Here is a 17,987-nt window from a genome sequence, read left to right on the forward strand (position 1 = left end):
ATGCTAGAATCCATCCTGACTCACCTAATGGCAGTGGCCGGAGTGGCCCTAAACAGAATAAACCCCCATTTGGCAAAGAGACTGCAACATTCCCTGGCATGGATGTCCCATGATGGAGAAGATGTAAAATGAAAGGTCTGTAGGAACCAAGTTTCCAGGTTATTGTGTTTCTGAAGCCGATTCCCCGGTTTCATTTTAAGACCTAAGAACATAACAATTGCTTCCCGTTATGTGATGAGAAAACAAATGCCATTCCTGCACAACGGAGTACTTTTTAAGATCCCAGTATGTGTAGTGTAGAAAAAGAAACAAACAGAAAATGGAACAGAGTAATATTTAGTGTTCAATGGGCACCCTCTATGGAAGGAATTTCTAGCATAGAGCTGAATCCAATTTTGGAAAATAGAGGAACAATGTACCATCTGTCATGGAAATATTAATTTTCAGCAAGTCAGAGCTGAGTTGCTCTATGCAAGACAGTAGAACTCAACCACTCATTTCCATGTACATAGTCATTCCATATTCCAGCCTCAGAAGTCACATAAATGGCAATCTTGGCACTTGTATTGTTTTTCTGCTTGTAGAACTTAAGCAGAAATTACCATCAGGATTGACATTTGCCTTGGGTCTTCTCTCTCCAAATGGTTCTCCATACCAGACGGTGAGAACTGTTGTATTCCTCTTTCATATGCATGAGTTTCACCTTGTTGGAGGGAGAAATTATATATCACAAGAACATCCAGGGATGCCATGTAGGTCCCATTCTGCAAAAAAAAAAAAAAAGTATTTATATTTGAGCTTTGACTAATACATCAAGGTCATCAATTCAGAAGGAAGGCTCAGACTGAAGAGGTAGCAGAATATATTTTTTTATTAATCTTCAGAATGCAGACCACAGCAAAACCAAATGGAACGAGTGCAAAGGAACTGGAAATGATCTGAGAGCAATAGTGCACACAGGAGAAATGTAACGTGCTCCACAATGCAAAATTAATGGTCACCTCCAAGCAATAAATATACTTGAAGTCACTTTTAAAAAGGGGAAGTGGGGGAGTTTTCATTTGCCTGGGATATGGAACCAAGCATTGCAGGATTTTCAGAAGGACGCAGATTTTGAAAGCTGTACCTGTCTATCTGCTGCAACTAATTTAGAGTAGTCCCACTAAGGACTGTTCAACCTTCAGCTTCAGAAGACTGTATTTGTTTCTTTATATTGATTTATATTAATTTTTATATTACAGTACTTCGAATGGCAGAATACTAATGAGAATCTCCGCAATATTAATTATCTGATAGCTTCATTGATAGATAGATGTACTTTATATCCCTTTATCCTATAGGCTCTAAGTAGCTTTCAACAGTTTTTTTCCCCTTCTAAATGCTGATAGTTCTGTCCCCCAAAGACTAGTACATTTTATACACCATCCAGTATATTGTGCACACAGGCAACACACAAATGCTAAAGAAGTTAGCATTAGCAACATGATGATGCAATAAGCTTGAGTCTACTATTTTAAAAATACCTGTCTACCTAGGCTCTTAGAATTCCATCATGGCTATTACTTTTTACTTTTGAAAACATTTTGAAAAACAAAAACTTGCAAGGGAGCTAGCACAGAAACTCCTGGGTCTACTACTCTGAAATGTGTCAATATTAATCCCCTGAGGGGGGGGGGGGGAGCTACTATGTCTTCAGGTTTCATGCACCTAGTGTTGAACAACACTCAAGAGTCCTGCCTGTTTTTGCTTCCCAACATATGTCAATGCAAGGAGTAAAGCATCGGTTTTCCAAATATGGCTTCTGATTATTAGACGAGCAACAACCCCAAAGCCATCCATATTGGACAGTGGCCCAATTCTTTGCACCACAGCGAGCCCTGATGCAAAGGGGGGAGGGGGCAGGGGTACCAAGAACATAAGAGAAGCTCTGCAGTATTAGCCAAAGTCCCTCCCAAGGCCAGTATCCTGTATCCCACAGTGACCAACCATTGCCAGAATATATGGTGATGGGTTGGATGCAGATGGACCCTAGCTAAGTGGCAGAGCCCATAATTTGCATGCAGAATGTCCCATTTTCAGTCCTTAGCATCTCCACTTAAAATGATAGGTTGTAGGTGGTAGGGCTTCCCCAAGATGATGGAGAGACATTGCTGGTCAGAACAGACTGTCAGAACAGACAAACAGCCTGATCTAATATAATGCAGCTTCCCTGCATTCCAAGATGGCTCAATTCAGTGTATGGAGCTTCATATAACATCTTTTCACAATGCTCTGTGGACAAATGGCACCACTCAGAACTTACCTGAGTGCTTTTATAATCTTGAAGACCTCCTTCAGCTGTGGAGTCACAGGATCCACTTACCCCCTATTAGTGCTGAAAAAGGCCTCACACGTGTTGTTTGGTGTGTGTGTGTGTGTGTGTTTCCCCTTCCTGTCTGAATTCACCCAAAGCTTGGCACTGAGGGATTCAAGTGTCTGGAGAGCAAGCCTTATGAGGAAAAACAGTTCTGAATTCAAGGGGACTCAATCCATTGCTCAGCTGCACACTGATGCGTGTGGGTTTGTTTGTTCTTTATATTGGAAAAAAATATCTGATAAATCATCATCATCAGCGAAGTCAAAGGAAAACAATCAGTGGCAGCACATAGTCCAAACTGTGGCAGGTATCCCCAGGTGTCAGGTGTCATTGCTGTTGTCCCACATGCTTCAATTAAATATCAAGTCTCTTTCCCCATTAATATGTGCTGCCTGATCTGCAAACACAGTCACATCTGTTAGGCTTTATTTCAGGAATGTGATAAATAAAGCAAATGCTAATGAAAAACCTGTGTATGTTTTTCTGCTAAACCATTCATATGTAAGAATTCTAGGATTTATATAATCTCTAGTGATTAATAGCATCTCCTCCTTTGTTATGTGCCTCTTTGTCGAATCAAAGCCCTTCCATTACTTGCTTGTCACTGGGAGGAGGGAATGAGGGATGCACTGAATCGAACCTTCTTTCAGTTAGGCCACATATACACTAAAGACTGAAAGAAGTATAGTATTAATTTTCTCTCCCCAGGGAAGCTTGGGAGATGTAGTTCTGTGGACTAAGGATATTTCACAGATAATTCTTATCATTCTCACCAGGGTCCCCCCCCTCCAAGTCCTGCTATATCAATTGTTTTGATTTAAGATGCCAGAGGAGAGAGGGACATTACCATGCACACAGCCACCCGTCAGCTGCACCACTGTGCTTATTAGGAGGGAGAGGTCAGCACAGTGAACACACGGCAGCAGAACCTATCAGCAGCTTGCTCCTCTGGGCTTCCACTGCACTGACCTCCTAGCCATCTCGTCCTTTCCTTTCCAGTAAGCACAGCAACATGGTTGACTAGGGGTTAGGTGTGCAGCACAACTCCTCTCCACCAGCTGCCTCTGGTCCTGAGACTTTCTGCATGTAAAGCATGTTGTTATGCAGTGCTGCAAGCCCTAACTTTCAAGATCCTGTAAACCAACCCTAAAAATCAACAAACAAAAAGAGCAGATAATGATATTTCACCAATAAACAATGTTTAGATCAAGCACAGGATAATAGAGAGAATATATATAATATACAAAACAGGGGCTTTATAAAAAAAAACCAGAAAGATGCTAGCCCTATTCTGGTGTTCATCCTCTGGGTTACATCGCTATTTGCAGTGTCACCCTTCCCTGCGCAGCAGGTATAGCTAAGGTGTGATAAAGAAACTCAGGCAGACACCGAGCTGGATTAAAAATGGCAACAACTTTATTGATTACAGATGTAGATAGAATTTTGGCTCAGGCATTTGGTGTATATCTGTTCTAGCTTCCTGCTGGAGGGCTGAAACTTAGGGTGATGCCAAGGATTAGGGCCTCCCCGTGATGCCAATCTACCAAGGTGGCCCTCCAAAGACTGTCACTGGAAGTTTTATGGCCCCCATTTGGCTTCTGGACAGAGACTTCCATTGAGATTCCTCTAAGGAGTACCCTGACTACACTGTTGGTTCATGACAGGATGAGGCACCACTTCACTCAAAAGCTTAATGACTAGGATTCCACTCAGTGCCTCAACCACCAAAAGTTGTGACGTTTCGCTATGTGTAAATCAAAACTTCCAGACAGACCAATTTGTCTGCAGGCAAATTCCTTCCTGGCCACCACTGGCCACCATAGCAAGGTCAGGCAATAAACAAAGCAAAACCATGGTTAAACAAGGAACCTAGGAAGCAAAATAGAGTTAAATTTTATAACAAAAGCCTTGACCTTGAATTCAATAAAAGGCTAATGATGCACAATTACAGGAGCACGAAAGGGAGGAGTCAGGTGCAGATGGCTTTTATGCATTGCTGGTTGACCGCTGTGGCCACGGCCAATACGTAGTCCACCAGCGAGGCTCTATTCACTAGTGGGCCCCTGGTTGGCTCTGCCCCATCACTATATAGAACCCTAATTTCCAAGGCTTTCACATTGCACAGAGAGCCAACACAAGTAGAACTGGCCCCCTGCTGCAGATATTCACCCTTTAATTCATGGAGGGTGATGGAAAGATGATGAGAGACAAAGCTGTCACCCTTGCCTTCCCACTCTTCTATACTGGTTGAACCCAGAAGATGAACATCTCAAAAGAGCTCAGAGCTATTCTATTCAGACAGATCATGTCTATTCAGTTTTGTACATATTTGAGAGGTGAGGAAGGAAACGCTTGTTCCATTTTGATTACAGAGAATGTGGCACAATGTACAATATTTATAAAGGTGAATTCAGAAGTCACAGAAGATTTCTTACTTGCTGTCATGCTCTTTATTCATGACTGTTTGCTCCTGTTCCTTTAGCAAACTATATTGACTTGCTTTTAACCGCTAAAAGTATATAAAAATTCCAACCTCAGGTTCTTTCCTTTTTTAAAAAAAAATATCCCAAAAGCATTCAGAAGAACACTTTGTTTCATGCTGTAGTTGCGTCTATTGAATATTTCACTCTGGCAGTAAAAGTAATATTTCATATTTCCCTGGGCATCTTTGTAAAAGTCCTGTAAAAAAAGAAAATTAGAAAAATATTGCACAAATTCTCCTGCAATGTGTTCATAGAGCAAGTTCAGTGACCATGGCACCCAACCATCAAGACTTGCATTTACAGGGGGTGGGGAGTAAAGTGAGGAAGACCCTTAATGAAACCTGCAAGGCCAACCTCTGCTTTCCCTTAATTTTAGTCGTATTAGGGTCCCACTATCCTTCTTTACAAAACCCAGCAGCTAAAGGGCACTAATGAATGGTAGGAAAGCCTGTAATCTGAAGATCACTGACAATGCAGGAATGTCTGAGGAAACTATTCAGAAGTTCTAACCACTACACCAGACTGGTTTCCCTCCCCCAGCTCCAATAATTACGCTATCCAGTTACCTTGGTTCTGTTTCCTTACTTCTTCTCAATGCTTCTAATTGAGCACTGGTTGGACCTCAATGAGCTCCTTTTCATGCATATCCATCCCTAGGCATTCTAGATTCTTCATCAACCCTTTCACTTTGCTGTTGCCCTCAGCTCTCCTCCCAGCCTTTTCCCTTAGGCCTCATCTCTCCAGTCAAAGGCCATCTCTACATGGAGGGTTGGTTTACTTTATCTTCAAGCAGCTGTCCCAAAAGAAGGGGCTAGATTCATTTGATTTGTATATCATTATACAATGCATATTCCCTGGTGGAGCTGATGGGGGGAAATTGGTACCCAGCCCTTCTGAAGAACTGAAAGAGAAAGAAATGTAGTACTTCCTGTGCCACACAGATCATTCTTCATGACTGAGTGGTCTGTTTTGAAAGAAACTGGTACACTTGCAAGTGCCAGAGAAAATATATATACACAAAAGAGCTGTTAGTATATATAGGAAGAAAGATACAGAGAGAAATATATCACCCACTATGAATGATGAGTGGCATTTCATGCCACAAGTGACTTCGACTGAATCACTAGAACACAAAAGCAGCAGCCTGCAAAGGACTCATTAGGTGCGCAGAAAAGGAGCAGCCTTAGGTACTCCAGGACAAGAAAATATGGACAAAAGTTGACTCTTGGGGATGGAAATATGTCACCAGCTTTTAAAAGACTCATTGTGTAAACTGCTTAATTTTAACTGATGATCTGACAAATTTGTTACCTGCCCTTCATTGCAAAACAATACCAGAGTGCGCGAGCATAAAACACACACACATTGGTGGAGTCAATCTGGTGCTCCCCATAGTGCATTTGCACTACGCCAACCTCCCCACAGCAGCAGAGTCCCGTCCAGCAACCAGCTTCTGCTCGTATTACAACCAGGAAGTTAAAACACAATCACAACAGACACCAATGCCCATCAAATGCCTAAATGAATAGATGCCCTCTTCAGCTTTCATCTAAAGGTGACAAGGGATGGAGCCATCCATATTTTAGATGGGGGAGAATTCCACAGTTGGGGCACCACCAGTGAGGAGGAGGATGCCAGTCAGCATTAAATTTTAATATGCTAATTCATATTTATAGCACATTCAGAAATAGTGCCTGTAACTTTAATAGAAGACATCTCAACAAAGTGGGGAGGACTCTGAGCAGCTGACTTCTTTGCCTTCAGTCCAGCTGACTTCAGTCTGCTGTCTAGGTTGTTGTGCAAATCAGAGGCCCCTGCTCACTGGACTTGGGCAGGAAGGAAGCTGGGTATGTTTAGTCTGGAAAAGAGGTGATATGATAGCCATCTTCAAATATCTGAAGGACTGTCACGTGAAAGATGGAGTAATGGATTCAAATTACAAGAAAGAAGATTCTGACTAAACATTTGGAAGATATTTCTGACTATGGAACCGACTATCTAGGAATGTGGTGGACTCTCCTTCACTGGAATTTTTTTTTAAAGTATTTGAGGGGATAAACTGTATTTGGATTGCCATATGTCAGAGATTCTTTAACTGTGATTCCATCATTGGAAGGGGTTGGACTAGATGACCCTCAGGGTCCCTTCAAACTTTATGTTTCTATAGTTCTAGGACAGTACTTCAGATGACTTCTTCAGGAGAGGGTTGTTCTCTGACAACCCTGCAAATGAGGACTATCCTTGGTAGAACAGGAGTCATGGTCATCGTACATCAGGAGATATCTTAAACTTCTTGCTTCTATGCATTGGAGGAAGAGAGTGTTTTGCTGAGTGCTCTTCACCTAATAAAAATACATTATGGAATGTCGCTAGGATTTATCCAAGGCCAGTAGCACACATGTTCTTCATTTCCCCAAGTGGTGAGAAATCCAGTAGTAATACTAAAAGGTTAAGTATCCTTTAGATGAGAGCACACTGAAGACTTGCAGTATTTGTTTTATTTGCAAATATGCTAACTGGCCCTACTGAAATTAATCAGGCAGTAGTGGACAGCTTGATGGAATAGTACAGTGAGTTCAGCATGGTGCAAATGCGCCAGCAGGAACACTGGATTGGCTTTGCTGGTGTCTTTGCACTGTGCCAACCTTGCAGCCACCTTGCCCCTTTCCCTTCAACACCCCAGTTTGCAGCAGCAGCAGCTCAGTCAGAGGGTGATCAAGTGAGCAGCACTTCTGTGCCATCTACTACTCATGCAGAATCCTAGTGGCAGGTAGAAGAGCTTCTGTTCATTCCCACATTGGCTTCCTTAAGAGAGCTCCCACATTCTTGAGATGTTTAATCTCTGGCCAAATCACAGCTTGCTCATTCTCTTTTTCTGCCTCCCAGTTCAAGCTGCAAACTACCTCTAAACTACTTACCTGCCCTTCCCCTCACCTGTAGGTTGTCTCCTTCCAAAAGCTGGGGAGAGAGATTTCCCTTTCAGGAAGGAACATTTAGCATACTTTGATCCAGTCCCTGATTAACTATGAAGGGAAACATCAACCAGTCAGCTTCACAAAGGTTGGTCCCTCAGCATACAAATCAGGATCTATTTAATAGAACCACACTTATCAAAATACTTCCATTTTCTTTTGAAGAGACAGCTTCCCCCAATTATATTATGGTGATTTCTCAGCCCATTTATTATTGTCATTTAGATTTTAGAAATGGAAAACACATCAACCTACAATTCAACCATTTCTGTAAAAAGATGATGCCGTCGAGAAGGAAATAGTGTTAGTGCTCCCTCTAGTGAACTGTGCCTGGGCACAGAACTGTTGTCATTGTTGATATTCAAGTGTGCTGTTTTATTAACCCAAAGTTTGTTTGTTTTTTATCTTGGTAAATGCAGTCATTATGGGAAGAGAATATTTCCAATCTCCAGAGAAACTTAGGTCTCACTGGGGTGATGTGAACACATTTTCTATGTTTCTAGAAGATATTGCCCTTTTCCATTCATAAAGGTATGGCCTGAAAGCACATGAGGCAGCCACCTTGATGGAACTAAATGGGTGCTGGGTCTTCTCGATGCCTGGATAAAAGACCTCCTGGGAGTCTCATATATGGCCCTTTCAGTCCCACAAAGGGAGAAAGGCAGGACATGCATGTTCATAATAAATATATAAAACCAACTGAGCCACCAAATAGCTTCACAGCCTTGGCATGATGGGAAGCAGTGATCAGCCCACCTGTCCCTGGGCTTTATTTAGAACTGTGTCTGGCTACATGGAGCACTGATAAAGAGGTGATTTTTTTAAGCACTTTGTATGATCGAGCTGCTATGAAAAGTGTACACTTTAAGGGCCTCTATAAATACTTTATGCACTTGATAGTATAGATTTATTAATTGCTATGGGCCAGAATCAGATATGTTGTTGCGCTAGCAAAATCCAGTGCAATGAGTCCTGCTACTACAATGGGACTTGCCCCTCTTCTCCCCTCACACACCTCCTGCATCCTGCCCAAATCTCCTCAGCAGAACCCCCAGAACAGCACATGGTAGAGGGGGAGGGGACATCATTCTACCCGGCAAGTAGAAATGCTTGTGCTGATGGAACAATTGTTTTACTGCTGTGCTGAATTCCATCCCATGTAATATATGATCAATGATATGCTTTCATGATCAATAGTTCATTTCATGATGGCTTTAAAATGTTATGATGTTCTGATAATCAAACAGAGTGATTGGTTGGATTGCTGTACTTGAAATGATTTAGTATTTGGCTCTTATTGTAATGATGTATTCATTAGCATTTTGGGGAGTTGCTTTCAGCATATTTAAATAAATAAACCAAACTATTTCCCCTAAAGCAGGGATGAGGAACCTTTGGCATTCCAGGTGTTTCTGGAATACAACTCCCATCATCCCTGATCATGGGCCACGCTTACTGGGACTGATAGGAGTTGGAGTCCAGAAACATCTGGAAGGCCATAGGTTCCTCATCTCTACTCTAAACATCAGAAAATAACCAGGTGTCCCGTCCTCCCTCAGTCTAGTTACAATCTCTTTTCAAGCTCCACTCCATTGAAAGAATGGCATGACAGGATCTGAATCCTTTCTTCAAATTCTCCTATTAATCGCTATCATTGACCGCCCACCTCTGAAACCATCTTACCTGGCTGTTTGTCTGTAACACTAGTAGCAGTAGCAGCACCAGAAGAACTCTCTCCCTTTCCCTTACCTGGATGGTTGATGCTGAGATGGAAACAGAGGCAGCATCCCTCCCTCTCTCCCTGCCACCTGAGTTAGTTCAGTGATGACCTATCTGCCAGGGATGGAGGGAAAGGCTTACCTGCTTGCTCTCCACAACCACAGACACTGCAATTCCATAAGGTTAATAGTGAAGTGGAGCTCTGGGTGATTCTGCATGGATAAAAGTAAGTACGTCTTCACACACAGCACATTGTTAAACTATGGAACTAAGGCAGTGATGGCCACCAACTTGGGTGGCTTTAGAAGAGGACTGGACAAATTCATGGAGCACAAGGCTTTCAATGGCTTGTAGCCACAGTGGCTGTGCTCTGGCTCCATGGTCAGAGGCAGTAATGCTTCTGAATAGAAAGGAATAGAAAGGAAAGTGTTCTTGTGCTTGGGTCCAGCTTGCCACTGTCCCACAGGTATATTGTATATGGCCACTTTGGGAACAGAATGCCAGACTAGATGGGTCTACAGGCTCATCTCATGTGAAGAAAGGGTCAAGGGTTGAGTGAATAAATTAGTAAATTAATTGGTGGTGAGTAGGATGGAGTTCTTCTGTGGCTCAGATTACAATGTGAGCCAAACTGTTGAGCGTCATATAATTCTCACCTCAGATTGAAAGCAAGCACCACAAGGAACCTTGAATGTTGAGCAGAGCTCTGGTTGGAGATATTCAGTGACTCAGCTGTTTGCATCCCTTTTGCATTCTTAAAGACGGTGTCTGCAGTATTATCATTAGCATTCAGTTTAATAACTGAAGCACAGGACTGTTGCTGAAAATAGACTCTAGTAATAAGTCCGGAACCTGTGGATACACCTGGATGATAGATCTGTCAATGTTTATTAGCTGTTATACCTAAGTGGAACTTCAGAAGCAGTTTAGTCTAAATACTTGATGATGATTGCCGTGAAAATTTCTGAAGGCTCTTTACCAAGATTAAAAACAACACAGTCCTTGCTTGCAGACTTCCAATATAACAATCTAATCCAATCTAAAAGACATGATTGCGGCGGTATATGGGGAGGTAGCATGAAAACAATCAAATCCAGGTATTCTTCTATAAATGTTTAACAAGCAACACAATGCCCACTGGGGGATGTGTCTCTCAGAGAGGAGGAGCCAAATACCACGTGTCTTGGGGACAGTCAAGATGAAGAGTTGCTGCCTTCATGGCCTCTGATGACCTACCCCAAAGTCATCTGGCTGCCTGTTGAGCACTGTCAAAATCCTGGGCTATAAAGACCTTGTTTTCTCCTCTGAACTGAGTTCCAGAGGCAGCCCACAAAGATTTGCATAGCAGGGAGTACACTCCATGTGCCTGTCAAGAAAGTCGGGATGAAAGATGATGCAAAAGTCAGGTAATAATTCTGATTTCTAGTAAAGGTCTGTGAACATTTAAGGGCATTAAAAAACTGTCCAGTAGCACCTTAGAGACCAACTAAGATTGTTCTGAGTATAAGCTTTCGTGTGCATGGACACTTCTTCAGATACCAGATACCTCTCCATATCTGAAGTAGTGTGCGCGCGCACAAAAGCTTATACCCAGAACAATCTTAGTTGGTCTCTAAGATGCTACTGGACAATTTTTTCATTTATTTCGACTGCGTCAGACCAACCTGAATTTAAGGGCATATTTGACCAACTCAAAACTGGAGTATTTCAAAAGCTTTGAGGGTTGATCTAACAAACCATACTGTGACATTGGAATCCAGGTTTTCCCATGGAAATGAAATATTCCCCAGAAGGGCTCCTTTTGTTCTCAAGCATCATACGCGATCAGCTGTTGTTGGCATGCAAGGCATCTGCTTTCTCTGTCAATGGACAAGAGGTGGCCACCATTCTTTCATCGTCTTGTGTTTCATTTTGCCTGGCTATTGACGCCAAACAAGAGCCCCTTGATGCTTGTAAGTGGAAAATGGATGGCGGAGAAATCTGTTTATACAACCTCATTTCACTTCAAAATGGCTCTTCAATTCTTCTCTTTTGAAATGATGTTTCTTCTATGAATACTTAGAAAACTCTATGGCTGCCCAAATGAGCAATAAGGTTACTTGCCGGATCCACAGCCAAACCCTTTCAATTTCTAAATAGGTCAATTTCTAAATAAGGGCTTTAATGTAAGGCAGCAAAATATTTAACTCAGATATGTGAGCATTGCTTTTTTATCTTGTGTCCTTACTTGTGTAACTGCATTAATTCCTCTGATTGCTCTTCCCAGAATTGCTGTTATTGCATTTTATTGCATTATTGCTGTTGACCACCCTGAGCACCATTTGATGGAAAAGAGGAATAAAAAGTTAAGAAACCCATGCATAAAGAAAAGATATCCCTTGTCAGTGTCATTTCCCATAGACTCCCTTCTTTGACTGCTCCATGCTCCCTCAGGAAGCCTTCTCTCATTCCCACAGCAAGGCTATGTGCACCACAATAGGCCTATTTGCCTCTTGAGCAGGCATAGGCAAACACGGCCCTCCAGATGTTTTGGGACTACAACTCCCATCATCCCTGACCACTGGTCCTGTTAGCTAGGGATGATGGGAGTTGTAGTCCCAAAAACATCTCGAGGGCCGAGTTTGCCTATGCCTGCTCTTGAGTTTCACCCCTTACTCAGGGGTGTAGGAAGTAACTTCTGGCAATATCCCACAATGGAAAACTTGCAATTGAATCACATTCTACCTGAGCACATGGCGAAAGCCTAAGAAGCAGGAGAGATACAGAGGAAGACAATTGACTCTAAGAGAAATGCATCTACAGGTCTTGACTAAGCTTGAGGATGTTTGGGCTGAGAAACCAGTGCATAAATGACTATGGATGTGTAAGTTGACTGTCAGCAAAGCCGATGCTAGAAAGCAGGGAAAGAGGTGTGTACAACACCTAAAGGTGGCCTTCCCCAGTATGGTACCCTCCAGATGTTTTGTACTATAACTCCAGCTAAGATTGGACCATATCAGCTCCAGCCAAGATGGCCAGAGTGATGGGAGTTGTTGGGAGAAGAGTCCTAATGTCTCTGAGCTGCCTCTTACAGATTTGCAGCCTCAAATGTATATTTTTTTAAAAAAATATAACAAAATCTATCAATTTGAGCAGACAGTTTGAAGCTTTACAGTTCATTTGTTCCATTCACATTCCACCCTAGAACTAAGTTAAATACACAATAAATCAACACAAGCCTTTTTTATTGTTGTTTCTTCCAATTTCTCAGAAAAAGGATTACCGGCAAAGCCCTAGATTTGCCTATTTCGGTGATTGCTCAAGAATGTCTTACATTTGTTTACAGAAGTTGTTTCATTTTTTTACTGCATGTACAATTAAATTATATTTGAATCCGGAAAAGACTCCCCCCTTTCCCCCCCCCATTTGCTGTATCAGTTGTGCATTAAAAATAGAGTGACTATGTTTCAAAAGGGTTAAAATATATATTTTCAGGAAAAGTGACAATAAGAACTGCATGACAGGTAGGGACACAGGAAGCTGTCTTATACCGAGCCTTGCCATTGGTTCATCTGGCTCAGTATGGTCTACACTGACTAGTAGTGGCTCTCCAGGATTTCAGACAGGAGTCTTCCCAGTCCTACTGGGAGATGCTGGAAATTGAAACTGGGACTTGTGCATTCAATGGCAAATGCTTTCCTACCAGCTCTTCCCCACAGTGAAGGGAGATAATGGTGGCTGAGCTGTTTTTAAAGTAATGCTTTGGTTGATCTTTTAAAAGACTATTCAGAATTCAGATCTTTCCTTTTTAGCTTTACTAATCACATTTACTGAACCCGTAACGTTTTATGGGAATTTTATTTTAAATTGAAAAACAGGCTAGAGTTGTCTGATACCTATAAGACGAGTGGCAGAAAACCTGCGAAAGGAACACTCTACACTGCAATCTTTTGCTGCAGGTCCCACTTTTAGATATCATGCAGATCTAATATTCACGCTATGTTTGCGCAGCTTGATTTTCACTGCGAACGATGCCTTATATTAAACTCAAATTAAACTTGCAATGCATAGTAACTTAAAACTGGCGCCGTTGTATGTTTGCTTAAAAGAAAGGTCACCCAATAAAGTAAATAGATATCAGAAGTGAGCACTAGTCAGGGCCAATGCAAATTAAGCCTTGGTCACAATTTGACAGCTGAGCTGCTACTTATTATGCTTATGGTTGCAGGAATGGACTTCTAAACATGGGGACAGTGCATGGTTGGGAACTCACGAATCAAATAAATACCAAGCTGGACTCTTAGTGGCCAGTAAACTGGGATTCTGTGTCTCTTCTACATAGCTGTGAAGTTCAGGGTGTATTCTGCAAATCAGCCCTCTTTGCATACCCAGCTCTTCAGATGAGTTTAGAGATAACATTTGAATGAAGAATTTGGAATGTTGGCTTCAATGCAGATTCTTTGGCGATCACTTCTTCTTTGGCGATCACTCGTAGCCAAGTAAAATTGTCTTCCATAAACACGGTTTTAACAATGATTCTGTAAATGACTGTGGAAGGCAATTCTGGATCCATACGTCCTTCCACAGTGGGGACATTGGTTTCCGGGCAGGAGTTGATCATGGTGTGGCTTTGCCAAGCGTACCTTCCTCCTAGCATGTTTCTCCCTTGCATCCCGAGTTCAAGTGTCTTCAAAGCCCATGACACCTTTGGTAAAGGCTGTTCTCCACACCCTGAATTGCAATCTGCCTAACTAAGACCATAAGAAGAGCTTGTTGCATCAGGCCATGCACTATACCACATCTGGGTTGGGATATGGACAGGGCTGCCAGAGAGTCAAGAAAATGAATATTGAAAAATCTTTAAACCCCCCAATACAGCAGGAGATAAGGGGAAAGCCCTGATGTCCACCTTCCTCTACTGCTTACTGCTTACTGTGTGACATACCTACATCACTATAGCAAGTTCAGGAGAGGATGGGCAATAGGACTGAGGAGGGAACATGCAGGAAAATCCTCACCTACTTTATCTCCTGCTGCATTGGATTTAATGTACATGAACCTTTTTCCAGCTTTGAGTCCAGAAACCCTGTTTGTGGCCCCTGTATTGAAGCCGTGTTGCTGTCAGTGGGGCTTTCCTGAAGATAGCTGGTGGCAGGATTGTGTCTTGAGCTTATGGGGGAAGCAATGATGGGGCGATATCTATTCCCACTGGAACAAAAGTGTACGCTTTTTGCAGAAAGAATGACTCGTCCTAATGTGCCTGCAGAAGTGATTCTCACAATAGGCATTTGGCGGTGCGAATCGACTCTAGTTAACCTGAGAGAGGAGAGTGAGCAGCAGCTATGCCATTCACAGCCATTTCTTTTTCCTCATTGGCTTTATGTGTGAGGCTCTCTAATCTGCTGCTGCCTCTGTTTGCCTGACTCTTTAAATGGTCAGCCTAAATGAGACACAATTACGCCTAATTGGACTAGCTGGGAAATAACAGTATCGAACATAAGTCTCTCTTTCCCTCTCCCCCAGGGTGTAGTGAGGATTAATTAGTTAATGCATGTTTTTTTTTATTAAAAAAAGGCTTTGAAGATAAAAGAGCTAAGCACAGTTAAGTAGAAAAGCCGAGGATCTTTCCTGCTTATTTCGCTAGTGGGCAGCTCTCTTTTCAGTTAACAAGTAATGATCTTGCAGTTTAGAAGTGGGGTGTTTGTGTCTCAGAAAGAACAGTAAGCAGTATCTGTGATGTATCTGTATTTGTGATGGTGTATCTGTGATAGTGTGGGACGCGGGTGGCGCCGTGGGTTAAACCACTGAGCTTAGGGCTTGCTGATCAGAAGGTCGGTGGTTTGAATCCCTGCGACGGGGTGAGCTCCCGTTCCTCGGTCCCTGCTCCTGCCCACCTAGCAGTTCGAAAGCACGTCAAAGTGCAAGTAGATAAATAGGTACCGCTCTGGCGGGAAGGTAAATGGCGTTTCTGTGCGCTGCTCTGGTTCGCCAGAAGCAGCTTAGTCATGGTGGCCACATGACCCGGAAGCTGTATGCCAGCTCCCTCGGCCAATAAAGCGAGATGAGCGCCACAACCCCAGAGTCGGTCACGACTGGACCTAATGGTCAGGGGTCCCTTTACCTTTACCTATCTGTGATGGTGCAGGATTGGCATGAATGGCTGGCAAGTTCAGGCATGAGTTGGAAGGCATGCCCTAGGAAGGGGAGAGGGCGCTGCTGAGCAGAGCCAGACCACAGGGAGAAGGAAGAGGAAGAGGAGAAATTCCCTGATTGGCCACTTTGAGAATGCTAGTCTTGATGAGCTATTGGCCGGATCCAGCAGAGCTCTTCTGATATAAAAGGCCCCTGACTGCTGGAGACCTTGCAGAGCCACTGCCAGTGAGGGTATATGATATGAGACAAGCAGTCTAACCTAGTATATAGGCAATAGAATAGCCCTGATGACTGCACTTTAACACCACTGTTGGAAGCCATTGACATTCATCTTTCTCAGGAAACAGCGTAGGTGTGCCCCTTTGGGGGTGAAGTCAAACTGTTGGAAGATTCCAGTGCCAGCTGTGGCTGTAGAGACCGATACAGGAGAGACATGTTTCGTTGCAGCTGGGGCAAATGGAGGCATCCTATTGTGCTGCTGCAGATGCGCCATGCCATTTCTTCTCTCTGCATTCCACCCAGTGGTCATTCCTCTGGTCACTGCTATGGATGCATGACCTGACTGTCTGTAAGAGGCAGTATGCTTCTGAATACCAGTTACTGGAAGGCTGCTGCACTCAGGTCCTTTTTGTGAACTTACCATAGGCATCTGATTAGCCACTGTGAGAACAAAATGCTGGACTGGATAGGGCAGTGTCCTGGTCCAGCAGGTTGTTCTTATGTTATTGTGAAGGAAGGAAGGAAGGAAGGAATTGGAAAGCAATACAAAAATACAGCAATACAAAAATATAGTACATCTCTTTCCAGTAATGTAGGATTTTTCTGGCTCCTTTCTCACTTGTTCTTGTTCCAAAAAGACTTTTAAAGCTCTGCACAAATAGCACTGGAACTTTCCTAGCTATTCATCCCACAAGTTCCTGAGATACAGCGATCATGTTCTCCAACTTTTGTTTAGGTTTTCAGTTAAGTGTAGCTGAATTCTGTGCCAGATGCTCTCCAGTTGGAAAACTGATTTGCTAAGCACAATGACAATCTGTGCAACATTGTTTTTTTTTAATCTCAGTGTTTCATCAGTCACAACTGGCTTCTTCAAGCAAAATGGCCTCATATTTCACTGGGAAATGTCGGTCCTTGTCTGCAGATGTCTAGTTTTGTGCTTTGATCACCATTCTGCATATCGAATCAGAGTGGTAGACAGATCAGACTCAGAGCTGGACTAGGACTGGGGTGCCCTAGATTCAAATTCCTACTCAGCCACAAAGTACCCCTTGGATCAGCCACCTTGGACCAGTCAACCTAACCTACCTCATAGGATGGAAGGATGGCATAAAAGTGTAACATAATAGATGGATGGCTGGATCTCAAATTAGCCAAAAGAATTTACAGTATCGTGAGGAACTTCGAGAAGTACTAAGGTATCTCCCAGCCAGACATTCTGACAGGAAAGTCCACATGCCTTACTTCTTGAAATACTATGGGATTTTGCAGCTGGGGAACTGCTGCTTTGATTTCTGATATATCAACAACACAATAGGGAGGCTGGTGATGCAATGTAACAATGCAATGTAACAAAAGATACGGTAGTATCACCAGAGCAACCATTACACAGAAATCTCAGCAACCATGGAAATAACAGGAGTAATCTTTTTCTTAACAAACATTCATATATTTGAATCTTGAAAGAAGATAATTCCACTCATAAATCAACAGTTGCTCAACATTCGGACGTCGCTCCTGTATACATCACGTTTCCTTCCCCAGAGGTGCTTAATCATCGAGCTAACAAAATTAAATAAAGCAAGATTCCAGTCAACATCTATTTCCATATGAGGTAAATAAAATGGGAAGAGAATGCATACATGTAACATTAGCTGGGTAATAAAATGTAGACATGTGCAATTACTAGTTTATAAAAAGGGTAAATCTATAAGGGTAGAAATATATTATTATTATTATTATTATTATTATTATTATTATTATTATTATTATTATTATCCACCATTACTGATATGAAAAGTCTTATAAAACATACCTGTCCCTGTGTGCATATTTCCTGAAGGAAGAACAAAAAAGAGGCAGACAGCCTTCTGTTTGTTAGCCTTCCTTAAGGAATATGAACAGGGCTCACAAATTTAAAGGTAAAGTAAGGACCCTCCTGCAAACTCAGCTGAACACAATTAAATAAATCCTGCAAATTCTATTGTTGAATTCAGACCATATGGAGCCAGTGTATTCAGTTTATAAATATACCTAGATTCTATCTGTGAAAGCAATCTGGTCATGTTCCCACCAGTTGATTGGGTCTGACGGATATGTTTTATTACA

At 42.4% G+C, this 17,987-nt stretch overlaps 1 long non-coding RNA gene across 1 annotated transcript; it reads right to left on the reverse strand.

Annotated features, from left to right (window-relative positions):
- Nucleotides 1-320: 320 nt before the first annotated feature.
- On the reverse strand, nucleotides 321-10,893 carry LOC310761637. The gene is made up of 2 exons (XR_014547612.1): nucleotides 10,767-10,893; nucleotides 321-764 (listed from the first exon to the last, which is right to left on the reverse strand). It is a non-coding gene; the product is annotated as an uncharacterized lncRNA (long non-coding RNA).
- Between the last annotated feature and the right edge of the window lie 7,094 nt (nucleotides 10,894-17,987).

Source organism: Podarcis filfolensis (assembly GCF_964270895.1).
Source record: "Podarcis filfolensis genome assembly, chromosome: 4".
Lineage (NCBI taxonomy): Eukaryota > Metazoa > Chordata > Lepidosauria > Squamata > Lacertidae > Podarcis > Podarcis filfolensis.